Consider the following 13,161-nt stretch of genomic DNA (forward strand, 5'->3'; position numbering starts at 1 on the left):
TACAATGCGGTGCATCATGACGCAAGGACAAGCAGATGCGTGACGCATCTGCCGGCGTAAGGTTGGTGCATTGCTTGAGTTGCGTCGCAACCGCGACGCAGTGCCAGCAAGGCTCGGGGTGCCCCTATCCCTAACATGCTGCGTCAATCCTTACGCCTGCTTCAAGCAGGCGCAGGGATTTGACGCAACATGGCCGGAAAAGTGACTGAGTGAAATCTTGTAGATTTCACTCAGCCACTTTTCGGAGGCGTTCCTGCGCCGGAACGCCCCCCCCCCGTGCAGGTACGCCCACATGTGGTGCAAGCTTTACAACATGACGCATCTCCCTAGATGCGTCACGTTGTAAATAGTCCGCAGCATGGCGCTGGCTTTGCGCCGCCGCTGCATCACAAAAGTGACGCAATGGCGGCGCAAATCTGGCGTAAGGGGCTCATAAATCTGCCCCAAGGACTACGCTCCTGGCCTAGGTGAGCTACTCATGCATTTACTCTGGGAACGTTTGTGTTTGATTGGCCACGCCCCTGAAGTAATTAATTTTGCTGTATGTGATGTTATAACCAACGATTTTAAATTATTATTTTTCGGGTGTGTACGAGTCTTTTACGACGCGCAAACGTTCACCGGAGTCAACATCGTACAGGATGCTGTAGGCCGCTCCTTGCCGCCCTGAAGCTGGCGCCCTGCCCGGCGGGAGCCCTGCCCCAGCCCCGCCCGCCCTAGTGAGCAACTTTTCCTCGTTGACGGCGTTGAGCAAGAACCGCGAAGGGTGTAGAATAGGACGGCTCCCAAAGCCCACTGCCACCCCGGTACCACTCGCCCGGACGCCAGCAGCCCGTCTCCGTGCAAGGTAATCAAAATATGTCATTCTTTCCTTCGCGTCCGTCCGCTCGAAGCCCGGCTCCGCCTGGCACCGCCGATCCACCGCCTGGTACCGCCGATGCACCGCCTGGTACCACCGATGCCCCGACAGGACATTATCGTCTTTGTGGCAGGACCAGACGGTGCGAAACAGAGCAGTTGTATTTTGCTTCAGTTTTGTTGATGACACACTGTGCAAGGGGAACATCCGATTTTGCCCCACACCGAGCTTTTTACACCATGATTGTGCTCTCTTTTTGCACATTTTTGTTCTGCTCGAACAGCAGGAGTGAAGCAAAAGCATCTTCTTTTTTTTTCTAATACGGAAAATGAGACGTGGCACGAGGCAAAGTAAGTTACGTTTTTTTTGTCCGTTGCGACGTAAGCAGCCAACATTATTGCAGAATGAATTTGCTGTGCACTGTAGCACACTCGCTAAAAGCGGTTACACGAGTGTTCGTGTCTGCATGTGCATGCCCGTGGGCTGCTATCCCGTCCCTTCATGGAATCCCGTCCCTTCATGGATGGGTCCTATAAGGTGCGTGAGCTGACTGTGTATCCAGTGCGTGCCCCTAGGTTGCCGCCCGTCCCTCATGTACGAACAAATGAAATGATCTATTTGTAAAGGGTCCAGCTACCTCCGGAGGGTGTCCCGGCGCTGGGGGCGTCGGGAAGAGTAAGCGAGCTATTGCCCAGAGGCACATGCTGCTGGGCTAACCTGCCGCCGGGGATCGAACCGGGAACCCCGTGGTCCAGATTCAGGCACCCTGGCCGCTGCGGCACACCTCTTCCACCATTGTATGGACCCAATAGGGTATAAAACCTGGCTGTTTGTATCCACTGCATGCCCACGGATTGCCGTCTGTCCCTCCTGGTGGGCCCATGGGGTGCATAAACTAGCTGTATCCACTGCGTGCCCACAGGTTCCTGTCCTTCCTCGGTGGACCCTATAGAGTGTATACGCTGGCTGCCTGTATACAGTGCCTGCCCACGGGTTGCTGTCCTGTCCCTCCTGGGTGGACCCATGGGGTGCATAAGCTGGCTGACTATATCCAGTTCATGCCCACGGATTGCCGTCTGTCCCTCCTGGTGGACCCTAAAGGGTGCATAAGCTCGCTGTATCCACTGCGTGCCCACAGGTTCCTGTCCTGTCCTTCCAGGGTGGACCCAATAGAGAGTGTGCGCAGGCTGCCTATTTCCAGTGCATGCCCAGCTTGCTGTATCCATGGGTTCCTGTTCTTCCTCGGTACCTATAGAGTGTATACGCTGGCAGCCTGTATCCAGCGCCTGCCCACGGTTGCTGTCCGGTCCCTACTGGGTGGACCCATGGGGTGCATAAGCTGGCTGTATCCACTGCGTGCCCACGGGTTCCTGTTCTCCTTCCTGGGTAGACCATATAGAGTGTATACGCTGGCTGCCTGTATCCGGTGCCTGCCCACGGGTTGCTGTCCTGTCCCTCCTGGGTGGACCCATCGGGTGCATAAGCTGGCTGTATTCACTGCGTGGCCACAGGTTCCTGTACCTCCTGGATAGACCCTATGGGGTGCATAAGCTGGCTGACTCTATCCAGTTCATGCCCACAGATTGCCGTCTGTCCCTCCTGGTGGACCCTAAAGGGTGCATAAGCTAGCTGTATCTACTGCATGCCCACAGGTTCCTGTCCTGTCCTTCCAGGGTGGACCCTATAGAGAGTATGCGCAGACTCCGTATTTCCAGTGCATGCCCAGCTTGCTGTATGCACTGCTTGCCCACGGGTTCCTGTTCTTCCTCGGTGGACCCTATAGAGTGTATACGCTGACAGCCTGTATCCGGTGCCTGCCCACGGGTTGCTGTCCTGTCCCTCCTGGGTGGACCCATGGGGTGCATAAGCTGGCTGTATACACTGCGTGCCCACGGGTTCCTGTTCTCCTTCCTGGGTAGACCCTATAGAGTGTATGCGCTGCCTCCCTATATCCAGTGCATGCCTACGGGTTGCCATCTGTCCCTCCTGTGTGGACACTATAAGGTGCATAAGCTGACTGTATCCACTGCATGCCCACGGGCTGCTGTCCTGTCCTTCCTGCGTGGACCCAATAGAGTGCCTAAGCTAGCTGTATCTACCGCATGCCCACAGGTTCCTATCCTTCCTGCGTGGACACAATAGGGTGCATCAGGCGCGCAACACCCATTGGACTCAAAGGGCTTCAGCCCCTGCCCGTCGTGTGTGGCAGCCCGGGATGAGACAGCTTCCTGGGCACGCACACAGCCGCACCCGAGCACTCCACAGGTCTTTAAAAGACCATTTGCATGTTAATGAGGCCTTGCTGTTGTTTCACTCCTTCTAAAAGCCCCTGCAGCTCCACTCTGCTTATTGCTTAAAGATTCAGCCCCCCCCCCCCCGAAAATTTTTCTTAGCCCCCCCCCCGAAATTTGGCTCTAGTTGAGCATCTGGGGTGCATAAGCTGGCTGTATCCTCTGCATGCCCACAGGTTCCTGTCCTGTCCTTCCTGGGTGGACCCTATAGAGAGTATGTGCTGGATGTGTATATCCAGTGCATACCCACGTGTTGCCCTCTGTCCCTCCTCGGTGGACCCTATGGGCTGCACAAGCTGCTTGTATCCAGTGCATGCCTACGGGTTGCTGTCCTGTCCTTTTTGGGTGGACCCTATAGGGTGCATAAGCTGGCTGACTATATCCAGTTCATGCCCACAGATTGCCGTCTGTCCATCCTGGGTGGACCCTGTAGGGTGCATGAAATGAAATGAGGCATTTATAGAGCGCAAACTGTCGCTCTCAAAGGAGCCTCCTGGCGCTATACAGATAACTGGCAAACTAGTAAGGAGTTAGAGCCTCGATAAGGGCAAGGCTGGATACCTCACTTATTCCATCGATCCAGGTCTTTAGAGCTTTCCTGAACAGTTTTTCTGATGCAATCGTTCTCAGTTTGTTAGGCAAACAATTCCACGCTTTTACACCTAATACTATAGCAGTTCTCCCTCACCTGGTTTTAAGTTTAAAACCGGGTAGTTTGAGGAGTTTAGCAGATGTGGATCTAAGGGTCCTCCCTGGAATATATGGTATAAATCTCCTTAGAGAGACATTCTGGTCCAATTTGACGATTAGCTCTGAAGGTGATGACCAAGAGTTTGAATAGGATTCTCTTGTGCAGCGGAAGCCAATGAAGAGTTTTCAGAGCTTCTGATGCTGATGACCTACGTGGAAGTTTCAAAACAAGTCTAGCCGCTGCGTGTTGTGCTACTTGTAGTCTCTTCAAGGTGGATTTATTAACCCCTGCTAGAAGGCTGTTACAGTAGTCTAGTCGTGAAAGTATTAACGCCACAGCCACTGTTTTCCTTGCAGCCAGTGGGATCAATTCAAAGAATTTATTCATGGTTTTAATCATTCCAAAGCAGGTGCCCACCACCTTAAGGGTATGGTGTTCGGAGGACAGAGAGGAGTCAAACCACACTCCCCAATTCTTGGCCACCTCCACTGTGGCTGGGGGAGCTGCTGCCTCTTCTGGCCACCAATCCTTCGGTTGAAAGGGATTGTCTTTCCGGATCAACAGGATTTCTGTCTTGTCCGTATTACAATGGAGAGGGTTATTTTTCATCCATGTGATGACTGGTGTGACACAGGATTAAAAATTTTCTTCAGCCTCTGTAGTGTTTTTCTCAAGGGACAAGGTCAGCTGAGTATCGTCAGCATAGGATGTAGTTTCAATCCCGTAGACCGAAATGAGGGAAATAAGTGGGGCCATGTGTATATATTAAACAAGAGTGGACTAAGTGAGGCCCCCTAGGGGACTCCTGTGTTGATAGTACATTCTGAAGAAAGAAAGGTGCCCAAGGAGGCTGCTTGCTTCCTATTGGCCAGGAAGGATGTGATCCAGGCCAGAGCTGTGTTGGAAATGCCACAAGATATTAATCTGGCCAGAAGGATGTCATGAGATATGGTATCAAAAGCAGCCGACAGATCTCGAAGGATCAGCATTGCCTTCCTGCCATTGTCGGTGATGAATTTCAGAGTGTCAGATATCTCCAATAGGGCTGATTCCGTGGAATATTTCGGGCGGAAGCCAGATTGTCGAGGATGGAGGATCTGGGCTGACTCGACAAAATTAGAGAGTTCCTTATAGACCATTTTTTCAGAGACCTTACCCAAGATTGGTAGTGAGGATATGGGCCTATAGTTGGAAAGATTGGAAGAGTCGATATTTTGGTTTTTCTTTAAGGGCTTCACTATCGCGAATTTGCACGCATCAGGCACTATGCCAGAGGACAGCGAGGAATTCACAATCCTATTAATCATGGGATTCACTATATCCATAATGTGATGCAATATTATTGGGGGATATGCATCCAGTGGGGAGCCTGATTTACATGCTAGGATAGCTTCATGTGTCTGAGATAGGGTAACTGTGTGAAAGGTACGAAGAAAAGGTCTATCCTGCCTGTGATTTGATCCCAACTTGTTCACCACTTCTTCTGTTCTTAATACTCCAAAATCTTTTTGGATATTGGTGATTTTATCCTCAAAGAATGTTGCCATGTCATTGCAAAGAGATTGAGAGGGGGGGACCTCTGAATGTAGGGCTTTCGGATCCATAAAAGAATTCACAATAGCAAATATCTTTTTGGTTTTGCTTTGCCATAGCTATTCTATTCCCAAAGTAATCTTTTTTTGCAAGTTTGATGGCTGTGTGGTATTGCTTCCTGAATGATTTAAAGATCTGTAGATTTGCCGTCTCATAGCCCCTTCTCCATCTACGTTCTAGTTGTTTACTATGTAGTTGGAGCTTTGCTAGATCTTTAGTAAACCATGGATCATTATGTGACTTTATTTTGCCTCTTCTGGAGGAATGTTTTGGAGGCATGAAGTCATCACTTATGGCCCTCATCCAGGTATTGAAACGATGAGTCTTCCGCTGGCTCTCCGGTCAGTTTCGGGCTTTTTTCTTGGGCAGTTTTGGGCAAGCCAGGATTAGTGGCTAATAGATGCCATTTCCGTTTTGGTACCCCTATAGGGCTATTCTTGGTTGCTTGTGGCACTTTGGGTATTGGGATAACCAAGGGGATAAAATGATGGTCTGACCAGACCTGAGGAATAGATGCCTCTACCCGGATTGAGGGAGAATTAGAACAAAACCCATCTAATGTGTGTCCTGCCCTATGTGTCGGACCTTGAACTAGTTGATTCAGGCCAAGGGGAGTAATAATTTCTAGGAATGTAGTAACCACAGGGTTATCACCACATTATAAGTGGAGGTTTATGTCCCTGAGCAATGTAAAGTTGGCATATCTAAACAGAGCTTGGCCAAGAGATTCCCCTAATGAGTCTAAAAAAGTACCACTGTTGCCAGGGGGACACTAAATTAAGGCTCCAGCGAATGAGGTTGAATAATTTACGGCACAGCAGAAACCAAGACTTTCGGCTCCCTTAAGTTCATGTAGAATAAAGTTCTCCCACACTAGAGTATCTCTGTGAATGGAAGCCACCCCTACCATCCTCTCTGTCTCTTCTACAGATGATATAATTAGGGGGTAGGGCAACTGCAATATCAGGGTTGCAATCTTCCTTAAGCCATGTTTCAGTAATGCATAGGAAATCTAAGTCATTATCAGCGATTAGTTCCCTGATGTCAAATGCGTGTTTAACTAGGGAGAGTGCATACATGAAGCCCCCCCTCAATAACCAATTCATGACTTGCCTTTTGCATAAGCTTGCTGTATCCACTGCATGGCAACGGGTTAATGTCCTTCCTGGGTAGACCTTATAGAGTGTATGCACTGCCTCCCTACATCCAGTGCATGCCTCCGTGGGTTGCCGTCTGTCCCTCCTGGGTGGATCCTATGGGGTGCATAAGATGCTTGTATCCACTGCATGCCCACGGGTTCCTGTCCTCCCTATAGAGTGTATACGTTGGCTGCCTATAGGCAATGCATGCCCACGGTTTGCCATCTGTCCCTCCTGGGTGGACCCTATAGGGTGCATAAGCTGCTTGTATCCACTGCATTCCCTGGGTTGCTGTCCTGTCCTTCCTGGGTGGACCCTATAGAGTATATGCACTGCCTCCCTATATCCAGTGCATGCCCACGGGTTGCCGTCTGTCCCTCCTGGGTGGACCCAATGGGGTGCATAAGCTGCTTGTATCCAGTGTGTGCCCAAAGGTTGCTGTGTGTCCCTCCTGGGTCAACTCTATAGGGTGGATAAGCTGGCTGTATCCACTGCATGCCCACAGGTTACTGTCATTTCTGGGTGGACCCTATAGAGTGTATGCACTGGCTGCCTGTATCCAGTGTATGCCAAAGGGTTGCCGTCTGTCCCTCCTGGGTAGACCCTATGGGGTGCATCAGCTGGCTGTATCCAGTGCATGCTAGCGGGTTGCTGTTCTGTCCCTCCAGGGTGGACTCTATGGGATGCACAAGCTGGCTGTATCCAGTGCATGCCCGCGGTTGTTGTCCTTCCTGGGTGGACCCTATGGGGTGCATAAGCTGTCCGTATCCACTGCATGCCAGCGGGTTGCTGTCCTGTCCCTCCAGGGTGGACCCTAAACATAGTTTACTCTGGCTGCCTGTAATCACTGCACACCGGTGGGTTGCCTTTGTCACCCGAGTGGTGTCTGTGTCTTCTGTGCAGTCTGAGATTTACACCATAGGAGCAGCAGACCCCAGCTCTGAGATCTTTTTCCATGCCTGGCTATATATAGTGCATGCATGTATTTCATTGACGTCTTGGTCCAGGAGGGTGGTTTGGAGCATCTGCCATCATTGCCTGTATCAGTGCATGTTATGTGCATCTTCTCTGCTGCTCCTGGGTGGACCTATAGGGAATATGAGCTGCCGGTCTATATCTGTGCATGCCATGGGCTGCTTCTCTGCCTGTGTTGGATGGACCCTAGAGGGTGTGTGAGTTGACTGCCTGTATCCAGTGCGCGCCGTGGGCTGCTCCTCTGCTGCTCCTGGGTGGATCTATAGGGAATATGAGATGCCTGTCTATATCTGTGCATGATGTGGACTCTCTGTCCCTCCTGGATGGACCTAGAGGGTGGACAAGCTGGATGTCTGTATCCAGGGCATGCCGTGGGCTTCTCCTCTGCTGCTCCTGGGTGGACCTATAGGGTCTATGAGCAGCCGGACTATATTTCATGCAGGCTGCTTGTCTGCTGCTCCTGGGTGGACCTATAAGGGCCTATAAGCTGGCTGCCTCTGGTGCATTCTGTGGGCTGCTTCTCTGCTGCTCCTGGGTGGACCATATATGCCTTATAAGCGGAGTACCGGTATCAGCGCAGGTCGAAGGCTGGTTCTGTGCTGCTATTGAGTGGACCCTTTAGGGCATCTGTTCTTAAACTGGGGTCCACAACGTCTGCTCAGGGGGTCCCCAACTGTTTAGAACATTTAATCATAGCAAACTATTGCAGTTTATATATGTACAGATAAAGCAAAACTGACACTATTAAAAAACTCTGTAAATTTGAAGACATTTTGGACATGGAGGCTAAAAAACATAAATTGATAAATTAAGTAGCAAACAGAATAGATTATTGATGACCTCAACTAAAGTGCTGGAATGCGCCCACAAAGAGCATACATTAAAGAGCAAAAAAGACAAAGTAATGTTTGGTCTTGGCCCTCTCTGCAGGGTCAGCCCAAAAGTTTTACCATCTATTTTTTCTGAATTCGTTTTTGTTGGCCATAGGATTCTGTGCACTTTACCCCTGCTATCCAGTGCTAAAGTACTTGTACTCACTCTCAAAAACATGGTATAAGTGTTATACCTGATTTGCAAATTTAATGTAACTATAAGTCCCTTACTAATTGGTATAGTATAGACCCAGGGCCTGTAAATTACATGCTATTAGTGGTCCTACAGCACTTTAAAACATGCCCCAGATCTGCCATTGCAGTCTGAATGGAGTTTTAAACAGCAAATTTGACTTGGCAAAATGAACACATTTCTAAGCCTTAAACTCTCCTTTTATTACATGTCACCCCCAGGGTAGGCCATTGTTAACCCATAGTGCAGGGTGCATTGTATTTAAAATGTTGGACATGTTCTTACATTTTACTGGTCCTGGTAGTGAAAAGTTCCTACATTTGTTTTTTTACTACTGTGAGGCCCACCTCTTTCATAGGATTAACTTTGGATTGCCTGATCAAATTTAATATGTGCTAACTTTTGATTGGGAACAGTTAGTGATTTGATGTTTGGTGGCTGAGGGGTTGTAATTTTAAATCCTATTTAATGGTAAAGCCAGATTTTAGGTTGCATGTTTGAAAATGCTACTTTTAGAAAGTTGGTATTTTCGTGCCCTAGCTATTTATGGCCTGTAGTCTATTCCTGGTTCACATGACTGGGTGAAGTTGGCAGCTGGACATTGTATATTCCTTCTAGACAGCCACACAATAAAGGGATTAGGTGTGCGCGGATGGGCCATTTCTGGCAGGCCATGGGGCGTAGCTCGGCACAGCCCTATTTGGAAATCAAAAGGCTGTGCCCTACCTTCACACAAAGAACTTCGTACTAGTCCCTTGTACCTGTAGTCAGGCTGGAAATTCCAGGCACTTTAAAGAGGATCTATAGAAACGTCTCCCTTCTCCATAGAAGGCAGCAGGTACAAAAATAGGTCCTTTAGACCCACTCTTTAGTTCACTTTTTGGCCCTTCGGAAGAACTGTCAGAGGACTGCCTGCTTCTGAGGTCTGCTGTGAACTTCAAAATACAGTTTTGCTGCACTTGTAAGGACTGCCCTGCTGCCTGAAGCCTGCCATAAACCCTACCACAAACCCTCAGAGGCCAGCACTACAGTGTGAGCCCTGTTCCACTGTTTGAACTCAAGACAACCAGAGTGACTTCAGCAGCTAGTTGACTGGTCTCCTGATCAGAGCCTCAGGGACAGAAAAGGTTCCAGCCATCTTGAACCCACAGCTTGACCCTGAGTGAGTACTGAGTCTACTGACCCCCCAGTCTCACCAGTTCTGGACCCTTGGAAGAGGTGGTAAAGGTGCCAAGATAGCCAAATTCCACAACTTGTGAAAGAAAATGTTTGGCTAAAAAGTGCTCTGAGAACCGAGAGGAGACCGAGACCTAACTGCTTGATGCGACACCGATTGCCTAACTTCGAGGCAGCTCCCGCTACATTCTTCTCCGCAGCAGCAAATCCTGTTCAGCGGTCTTCCACAGAAGGGGTATTCAGCCTCATGGAGTCCTCTTCGGCTCCAGCTTGCAGGTTCAACGCAGTGTCGAAATCTTCACTGCAACTTCATCCAGTAGCTCCCCGATAACGACGCCTCCTCCTCAGATACTACATGCAGCCTTGCCTCACTGAACTGTACCTTTTTCAGACCTTTTTTTCCACCAAAATTTCTTCTAAGTCCAAAGGTAAGCACTGACCAGGCCTGCGCTCCATTGTGGTCGCTATATTTTTCGACTTTGACACTGTCACGTGCGACAAGATGTCCACTATTGGCCCTTTGATTGTTTAGGCACTAGTTCCCACCCTAAACTTTAAAAATCCATAACTCCGGTTCTGATTGGATTTTAGTCATTTTGGTGTCAAATAATGTACAAAAGTTTCTAAATTTTTCTAAATTTATAACGGCATTTTTCTTGTAGTGTGTTTTCACTTATTACTGTATTTGTGCTTCATAAGTAATTTACACATTGTCTGTAAGTTAAACCTGACTGCTTTTGTGCCAAGTTCCCAGACTGTGAAGTGCAGATTAATATAATTACTTTAGTGGTTCACCCTGGTGGGAATGGGGCTGTTGCTTGAGCTGGGTTTCCATCCCACTCAACCAACAACCACATTTCTCAGCGTGATCTGCTGGAGGCTAACATGCCACATCATCTTTTAGAAATAAAACAACATTGTGAAATGCTCCAATTTTTACATAATTTTTGTTTGTGAATTAAAAAAAATATTACATAATTTGTGTTTTTTTTTATGTATACTTGCTTTTTCTATTTTCTTGATGTACTTATCGTATAACTTGCTTCAGTGGTGGTCCTTGGCTTCCAGCTGTTCCTCTCCAGCTCCTGGATTGTCCCTGTAGGGTGTATTCACTGGCTGCTTGGATCCAATGCATGCAGTGGGCTGCTTCTATTCAGCACTTACTGTAATTTGGAGACTCACCGCATTTTGCGGGCCCTCGTCCTCGTAGCTCGTTTTGGCGGCCATCTTAGGTGAGTGGGACGCCTGACGGCGCCTATTCGCATGACGGTCTAGACGTCACTCGGACGCTCAACCTCTATTTAAGGGGAACTAATTAGGTGCCTGGTCACTTACAGACCTTAATTTATCCGCACCTTGAAGACTACTTAGTGCGCGCTGCTTTTATTCCCATGTGCATTTGGCAGATCTTTGCGCGTGTTCGCGCTTTTTACTTTTTAAAACTACCTGTTTTGCCTATTTTGTTTTAGTTTATGTTGTTTGCCCCTGGTTTTATTGAATGCCCCTCACACGCACTGTAATTTGGAGACTCACCGCATTTTGCGGGCCCTCGTCCTCGTAGCTCGTTTTGGCGGCCATCTTAGGTGAGTGGGACGCCTGACGGCGCCTATTCGCATGACGGTCTAGACGTCACTCGGACGCTCGACCTCTATTTAAGGGGAACTAATTAGGTGCCTGGTCACTTACAGACCTTAATTTATCCGCACCTTGAAGACTACTTAGTGCTCGCTGCTTTTATTCCCACATGCATTTGGCAGATCTTTGCGCGTGTTCGCGCTTTTTACTTTTTAAAACTACCTGTTTTGCCTATTTTGTTTTAGTTTATGTTGTTTGCCCCTGGTTTTATTGAATGCCCCTCACACGCACTGTAATTTGGAGACTCACCGCATTTTGCGGGCCCTCGTCCTCGTAGCTCGTTTTGGCGGCCATCTTAGGTGAGTGGGTCGCCTGACGGCGCCTATTCGCATGACGGTCTAGACGTCACTCCGACGCTCGACCTCTATTTAAGGGGCTATTCCCCGCGCAGCGGATACGCGCAGTGGATCGCCGTACTTCCGCCGGAGTTCCGCCTGAGTTTAGCCCGTCTGTGCCCGTCCGTGCCAGACCGGGCCAAAAGGGGCCATGACTCCCACGAGTAGTTCCAATGGTTTACTATCGTACTCAGGTGAGGTGTTGGAATCCTTGCGGTCTACTCCCCATACATACTGCACTAAATGCTCTCTTCCCACTCATAATTATCACTGTGCAGGTTGTAGTTTTACCACTGGCCGAATGTCCCTTTGTAATGTTATACGTCGCTCTCAACCTCGTGGCAGACGGAGGAGACCATTGACACACTCAAATAAGTCGACACTCCTTTTTTGGAGTATCAACTGTCGATCCCTCCCCAAACATAAGTATCACATTCATGATTTCATTGTTGAGGAGCAGCCTGATGCATTGTTCCTCACGGAAACCTGGCTCCAGGACTGCTCTGGTCCTGATGTGGCCATTGCTGTCCCTATTAACTACGCAAAAGTGAGATTGGAACGAAGTTCTGGAAAGGGGGGGGGGATTGCCATAATTTTTAAATCTTCCTACACGTGCAAGTTTGCAGCCCTTCCGATGTCTGGAAGTGAGACTGCTCTTTTCAACCTGGTCATTAATCCTCAACTTACTCTATCTGGCCTCTTGATTTATCGCCCCCCTGGAAATGCCCTTTCTTGGACATCCTCACTAGCGAACATCATATCCCCCTTAATGCTTAAGGCAGCCAATTTTACCATTCTTGGTGATATTAATTTGCATCTTGAAGACTCGCAGTGTACTATCAGTAAACGTTTCTTATCTGATCTGGAAGCCCTCAATCTCTCCTTGCTTAATGTTGGCCCAACCCACTCTGGACATCAACTGGACCCCATTCTATCCAATCTTCCCTTTGATTGTTCTCGGAGTGCTTGTCCTTTGGAGTGGTCCGACCATTTCGCTGTTTACTTCTCTTTACTTCACACTAAGAACCAGGAAACCAGTGTTCTCGATAAAGGTGTAACAATTTATCGTTGGGATAAACTCGATATTAATATACTAAATCAACACCTCTTAAACACCTGTCCTGCTGAAGGTGAGGTTCCTGTTTCGGAATTGAACACTGCTGTTTCTCATTGGCTTGCTAACGCCGTCACTACCCTTTTACCGCCGACCCTAAAACATTCTAGGCCTCATCGCCTCCCGGCACCATGGTTCTCTGCTGATCTGAAGGTCTTGCGGACTAAATGCAAGGCCTTAGAACGTAAATGGAGGCACTCATACTCAGTCTCTCAGAAGACTGTATATAAAGAGGCATTAAAAGAATATCATTCCAAATGTAAATCTGCGAGAGCTGCCTATACTGTG

The 13,161-nt window shown here is 48.7% G+C and overlaps 1 long non-coding RNA gene across 1 annotated transcript in view; it reads left to right on the forward strand.

Annotated features, from left to right (window-relative positions):
• The first annotated feature begins 757 nt into the window (after window positions 1–757).
• The window catches only part of LOC146799698 (uncharacterized), a 170,621-nt gene continuing 158,217 nt past the window's right edge, over window positions 758–13,161 (forward strand). The window contains exon 1 of the long non-coding RNA XR_014968963.1: window positions 758–847. This is a non-coding gene — a long non-coding RNA (uncharacterized LOC146799698). The remainder of the gene's footprint in view (window positions 848–13,161) is intronic.

Source organism: Triturus cristatus, chromosome 9, assembly GCF_964204655.1.
Source record: "Triturus cristatus chromosome 9, aTriCri1.1, whole genome shotgun sequence".
Lineage (NCBI taxonomy): Eukaryota > Metazoa > Chordata > Amphibia > Caudata > Salamandridae > Triturus > Triturus cristatus.